At 32.0% G+C, this 6,047-nt stretch overlaps 1 pseudogene; it reads right to left on the reverse strand.

Annotated features, from left to right (window-relative positions):
• Nucleotides 1-3,875: 3,875 nt before the first annotated feature.
• On the reverse strand, nt 3,876-6,002 carry LOC119613466 (annotated as a pseudogene).
• Nucleotides 6,003-6,047: the final 45 nt, after the last annotated feature.

The following is a 6,047-nucleotide window of genomic DNA, read 5'->3' on the forward strand; positions in this document are numbered from 1 at the left end:
GAATACCTGTATGGATTCCAGGTCGCTTGATGTGATGTTCCAAGATTCGCATCCAAACTGCAGATCAGAACGAACGTTGAATGAAAAGAGGCTGAGTTTAGTTCTTAGATTATTTGGGGTGATTTCCAAAATCTTTGTAATGCTCCAAATGCTTGGATTGCCTTTTTTAACACTACGCAGATGTATAAAAGATTGGTCATCTTCAAGATTAACGTTGTTAATTTGAAATTTCCGAAAGTTGGTGGTATTCAGACGCAGAACGTTGGTTTTCGCTATATTCACATGTTAATCAGCATTCTCTGCAATAGTGTGTATTTGTTCTAGTTTGGCTGACATATCGTTGTTTGTGTGAAGAGATATGTCATCGGCATAGTCTAGATTTTCGAGACGCGCAGTTAGGCCCCAAGTGATGCTCTTTCTAAGTTGCCCTTTGCATTATAACGTGAAGTACTATATTGAGTAATAATGGACATAGAACGCACCCTTGTCGAACACCAGAGTTAACTCTAAAGGATCTTCTTAGATTGCTCTTATGTATCACCATACATGTAGAATCACGATATAAAACACGGATCAGATCAATAAATTCAAGTGGAACTCCTTGGCACGGAAGCGATTGCCAACTATGCTGTTGGTGGATGGAATCGAATGTCTTGGCAACGTCTATAAATATGCAATATAGAAGGGATCGCTATTCCACCGATTGTTCGACAATAATTCGAAGGTTATTGTAAAATCAGCCTGTTCAAATCGAATTTGGAAAGACAACGAGTTGGATAATCTGTCATGAATGATATTTGCCAGTACCTTGTTAATCATTTGTAGAAAGGTTATACCCCTCCAATTTCGAAATTCTGTCAGGCCACCCTTTTTTGGTACCTTTATTATTATCCAAATATTAAGATCAGGCGGAAGTGTATTTGAGGTCCAGAAGTTTTTATTAATGGGTCTTATTACTAAGACGGGAATCGGCTTTAAGCAATGTCGGTTTGATGTAGTCTACGCCTGGTGCTTTACCATTCTTCAGCCCATGGGATACTTCAGTGGATAAGCTATTCGTATTTGCCACAGCTTCAGCATTTGAGGCCATGTTTTCCATCCATAATCTTTTATCCCGTCAGGCACTATGTTTAACCATGTGGTCCATAGACGAATAGAAAATCCGTAAGTGCGTTTAGTCTACCTCTCTCGTTGATCAGCTGCCAATTCTCATCCGTAATCCAAATTTTGTGCTTATGTCGTTTGTATTCAATTTTCTGGCTAGAACTTTCCGTTATCATACTTTTCATTACATTCCACTATAATCGTTCATGTTCCGAGCATAGTAGACTTAAAACCCTAGCTTGTCCATATGTACTTGATTTCGAGAATGAAGATCGATTAAAATAAGGTGCCATATAGTATTCCGTGCTTCTAAAGTGTTAGTTTTAGAGCACCTGTTCTTCTAATGCATGCTGATCTTTGTTAATTATATGAAATCTAACATTATAGGGTTTTCCATGTCGACCATTTTTTCTAATTTATCTTTTAATAAAATTTTATTTAATATATAAAATAAATACAAACATTAAGTCTACTTTAAAGATTAATTTTAATTATTATGTGAACATTTTACACAGACACTTAAGCAAATTGCAATTTAAGAATTCAGCTTCTATAATCATGTTTAATTTTCATTACATTATATTCTTATGAAATGTTTTTCTTTTCTTAAAAATTCATTTCAACGCTTTTTGTTTTTAAAATTCCAGTTGTTCATGTGTAAAACATTTTATAAAGAATTCTCCGATTTGTTCAGTGATTTCATTAAATCAACACCATAAACATGAGCACATTATTACTTTGTATGTGGATTGGAGTTTTTAAGAAAACAAAAAGAAAAACTCTTTTACATTTTATTTCTTTTAATTTGGTAATGTTGTTGTCTGTTTTATTTTTTTTTAAATTAATATTAAATATAAAATAATGAAAAAACAGGATTCGTACTTATAGGTCTCTAGTATAATCAGCCAACATTTACCCATGCGGTCACGTTTTGTTTGCACTCCTCTTATAATTGTTTCATTTCATTGCAAAAGGAGCAAAATTACGAAGATAAAATTATTACAAACCAAAAAAAGAAAGATAAATATTTCATACAGCAGAAGGAAAGACAATAACGAAAAAAGAAATTCTCTAACGGCCATTGAAAATAAATGGTTGAAGGTTTAGAGATGATAAAATTCATTCGTGGTTTTAACTCTAGGTCTACAAAAAAGTGTAGATATAAAATTCTGGTTAGAAAAAATTAATTCCTTGGTATATTTCATAGTGTTTTTGAGGTTAATGTTACTTTAAATGCAGTTCTTTAGAAAGCATATGTTTTTATATGTTTTCAATTACCGATTACTTTGAATTGTTCGCTACATATAACATTAACTCGATTACCCATAATATTTTCCTACCATATCTGGATAAAACACACAGTATGCCTTCGCATAACAAAATCCACTTTTATGAGCATCAAAAGAAATTAACATAAATAATTAATGGCTGGTAAGACTTTAGACACTCTGTTGAATTACAGTTGGATGAGTTGAATTCAAGGCAGCAGTATTGAATTAAAAATCTCACTTACTGCACATTTTTTAGTTTGCCTTCCTGCCAGTAACCAGTAACCAGCAGCCGGCATCGTCATCTCCACTCATTACCCCTTTTCAATCACAGTTCTCAATTGTTGATGTGGCAACAGGATAAAAACAACAACCAGGACATCAAAAGATAAAAATAAAAATGTTAAAAGAACAAATTTTAGAATTTCAAAGAAACAATGAATTGGCGTTGCCAACAGGAGGCAAAGACACAAAAAACATCAAGTGACCTGTGCTCTCATGAACAGCCCACAAAATAAAAACAAAACCAAAACATCTATGTATTGCCAAGACATAGTGCTCATTAAATATTTAAACAAATTAGCAATGGGTTGGAAAAATAATGGCCGTAGAAGACTAATGGTCAAGAGAATTTATGGTACAGATAGAAAGCACAAAGGTGACGTTAACACGTACTAGTCTCATGTAAGTGAATGTTGGTGGCTGATAATTTTAGAAATTCAAAGTTTATATTTAATTTGTCATTAAACTTTGATTTTAGTTAGTTGATTGTTTGAACTCTTTCATAGAATTGTAACAATCGCTGAAAGCTGTAAACATGCTGTAGTTTCTGAAAATAACTGTGATAAAATGGAATTTGAATAAAAATTACAAAAGTATCAAGCAAATATACCGGAAACCAAAGACTGGAGGGAATTGATCCCTCGACAAGCAGATTGATAGACTCGCACAGCACCAACTATCCTTGAAACATATTATTATCGAAAAATCTAAACGCAGTTAAAACATAACCAGCTGTCGTAGGCTGATACTTTATTCTGTTGGCAATCTTTACTTCTAATTTAATTTAAAATTCTGAGCTAAATTCTATTGTTCAAAACATTAAACTCAAAACTTTAAACAACCAGTGTCTTATAAATCTTTCGTCTTTCTTTTGACAACAATTGACACAGATTTTTTTATGGTGCAGTACTTTAATTTTAAAATTTTATTAAATGTTTCTTCGTATAAATATTTGATAATTTCAACAGTATGTCGTAAAAAGTAAACGACAGGTGTGACTTGCTGTTGAGCAGCAGGAAAAGATGGTGAATGAAGAAGGGTTTGTTGTTTTAAGTGTCAATAAAGATTAAAATGGGGAGAAAATAGCTTTAAATATTGCTCCACTAAAAGCTTTTCTGTTTAGCTCCTTTATAGCATTTTAACATTTTAATAAATAAAATAAGCAACTAACTCCCTTGTAATGCTTTTCTCAGTTCCCTAGTGTTTTCTCATTTGTTGCTTTCATTTAATAAGCTTGCTGCTGCCTTGTTGTTTTAAATTGTTGTTGCTGCTGTCGTTTTGGCGTCTTTCCATTTTATAATTATTCCATAATCTTAAGGTAAAAAATATAAAATTCAATGCCACTTAAAATACTGGCACCCAAAACTAAACCAATATGCCACCAATGGTCACTACCACATCAAACGTGTGCGCAAAGCCTGACGACGATAACGTTCGGTGGCAATTCTGGCATCGTTACAGAGATGGTTAGATAAGGATTAGATGCATTAATTCTAAACATAAAAACAAGAAAAATGTATAAAGCTAGAGATTAAACATATAAATAAAATGAAATTGCATAAGAGCAGATAATGTTCAAATTTTATGTTAATTTCGAAATTCAAACAATGTTTTATAATTAAGACCCAAAGGTGAAATAAAAATTAAGTAGATTTACTTACTTTTGTTGGTAATCAAATACAACTTTAAAATCACTTTCTGTGCAGGAGGGCAAGCACTCGCAGGTGTATTTGCTTTTAGCCCAGGGTAGTAAATTTCTACCATCCGGTCTTACTAAAATCAGTTTTTCCAAGCATAGAAAACCCTCCAAATCACAATCTTTATAATTAGCATTCTCCTCTGGCATAACGGAGAATACCGAACAATTGCATTCATTCATTTGATGTACTCTCAAACAATCCACAAAACAAGTACTAAAACTATAGGCCTTATAGGAAGTATCCGGCAATAGTTCATCGGGAAAACGACATTGACGAAAGGCTGGCGCAATGTCTCTTACATCGGGATCATTTATCATGGTTTGCATAAAAATTTGAAAGGTCTTGTCCTGGCCGGGTTTATTAGCCTCGATTTTATAACCGGGCAGGGCATCATGAGGTACATCTTCCTCGTTCATTATGGAAACCTGCAAGGAAGAGAAAATAGTGTTAAAAATTAAAGATAGATAGATTTTTTTAAAGCATATTTTGAACCTGTGTGGGCATTTTGGTAACAATTTTCAATTTTGCTGTATCTGTCATGGGATCTAGTTCATTATTAAACCAAGTAGGACTGTCTCTAAAAGGTTTAATTTATTTTTAAATATTTTTATTAAAATTCAATTCAACTTACCTTTTATTGTTCAATAAAGAATTCAACATAAAACAATTACCATGTGGTGTCACTAAAGGCAGAAAATATTTGCAACAATCAAAGGGTTTCAGAGAAAATTCACAATATTCAAAGAAATCACTGCAATTGGTTTTAAACTGTTGAAAAAAGAAAAATTAATAGTTCAATTAAAGATTGATACATATTTAAAAGAATTTAGAAAACTTTACCCGGTGATATAAATCACGTAAATTGTCCTTGGGACACTCTGTACAACACTTGACTTTACACCAGGACTTGATGTTACCCTCTCGATAAATATACGGATAAATCAAAAAACTTATAAAGTTCTCAATTTCATAAACAAGTCTTTGGCATTAGGACCATCTAGTCTAGTGTAATATATATGTAGAATAAAATGCATTTTAAATCGAAAGTTTAAAAGAGGTGTGACACTATTTCATTTTCCGAAGAGCTTTATTTAGCAAAAAATTTCTTTTTTAAAAACTCTTTTTTTACTAAAATTTATTTTATAGATAAAAAAGTTTTTCTTAAATATTTAGTAGCATTGAGTAAATGTTTTTTTATATCTTTGGTTAAAGAAGAAGCCCTTTAAGTTTAAAAAAGCTTCATCATTAAAAATATATTTTTCGACTAAAAAGCTTTTTTAGAAAAAGTTTTTTTTTTGCCCACAAAATATTGTGTACTAAACATATTTGTATGTTTAATTTAAGTTTTAATTTTTGTTGACACATTTTCGGCAATGACAAAGTTTGACAGCAAAAAGCTAATAAATAAAATTAAATATTAAACTTACTCCTCTACAAAATCAATCAAGTCGGCAAAGCCTCATATTATGTACATATCACAGGCCGCTACAGTGGGAAAAGCAATCCTATGAGTGGATGGTAGACTTTCATAAACAATGCTAACAGCACGACTGTTAAAATCTCGTTGATATTGGCTGATCAAGACATAAGAACCAAAAGCTGATATGACTACACATATGAACCAAAATATCGTTCGATAACATGAAGGCTATAAAATAATTATACAAATTAAATACAGATTTATACTTGTTCA

Source organism: Lucilia sericata, unplaced genomic scaffold, assembly GCF_015586225.1.
Source record: "Lucilia sericata isolate MDLA Ls3-8-SP2 unplaced genomic scaffold, ASM1558622v1 Contig002131F_arrow, whole genome shotgun sequence".
NCBI classification, from domain to species: Eukaryota; Metazoa; Arthropoda; class Insecta; order Diptera; family Calliphoridae; genus Lucilia; species Lucilia sericata.